Source organism: Mus caroli, chromosome 2 (genome assembly GCF_900094665.2).
Source record: "Mus caroli chromosome 2, CAROLI_EIJ_v1.1, whole genome shotgun sequence".
Classification (NCBI taxonomy): domain Eukaryota; kingdom Metazoa; phylum Chordata; class Mammalia; order Rodentia; family Muridae; genus Mus; species Mus caroli.
In genome coordinates, this window is record NC_034571.1 from 80358914 (window position 1) to 80360190 (window position 1277).

Here is a 1277-nt window from a genome sequence, read left to right on the forward strand (position 1 = left end):
TGTAAATGTACCACATTTTTTGTATCCATTCTTCTGTCGAGGGGCATCTGGGTTCTTTCCAGCTTCTGGCTATTATAAATAAGGCTGCCTTTTTAAATAAACTGAAATGCAAGGAAGGACATCTGAGGTGTTCTTGTGAGCTATCCTTGAGCACTGTGGTTAAAAAACATGCATGGAATGTTTTACTCATGATTGCATTTGTATACACATGTTCACTTACACACACATACAAACACACTGTGCTAGCAAATTAATTCAAAGTGTCATCCAGTATTTTTTCACTTTTCTTAGCCATATTTTTAAAAATTTTAATTACCAATAAATGGTGATTTAATTCATAATCTTTTATTCATAGGGAAATGTTAAATTCAATATCATACATAGTGTTTGGTCATAGGTAGCAATTTGTCAATTGGAAAAGTCATTGTTTGTGTGTTTAGTTTGTTTTATTTTACTGTTTAAAAAGAAGCCTTTTATTGTGATTATTATAAGCGTTCCCTTTGAGCTTATAATAATAAGTTAAGTATGCAAACATTCCTTGTTTCTCATTATCTACTATTGAAGAAGAGAATAACTTACTCGATTTTATCAGTACATATTACACATCAGATTTTCTTAGATTTTTCTTTCTATTAGTCAACAATTTTAAAGCAATAATATTTTGTTATAAATGTAATTTTGCAGATAAGTTTAATTGCATTGTGATCTTGAACATCATGGAATACTCTCATGATATGATAATCCAGTCCTTCTGATGTGGAAGAATGTTTTATAGCAAATAGGCATCCAGGACTGTAACAGTATTTGGCCAATAGGTCAGGTGTTTTTATTTTCTTGAATCTAAAAAGATATTCTACAGTTTACATTTCTATTAAATGACTTTTTGTCTCCAGAAAAATAATTGTAATAAGTAAAATATAAGAAAAGCTTAAGTAACTTAATTACAGTAAATCAGTTGCAAACACAACAGTTTAAATTGATTTTATGTGGCAATCCTGTGTTTGATTTCTATTCCTAAGGCAGTTAATTCATGAAGACAATGAGTGTTCTAGTTTTATAATGTTTGGAGAGAAGTGGGTATATTGGTCTATGTTGTGTAGTGAGCATTGATTTATATTTGACTTTCCCAACAGTCTCGATAAACAGTTACATTTTCCACTGAAAGACCCACAACGTGAGGACTCCCCCACGTTCTGACTCAGGAGAGGCGACACCCCAAATCACACAAGAAACGGTCTTGCTGCAATTGCAAGAGGATTTTTATTCGAGAGCGTTCT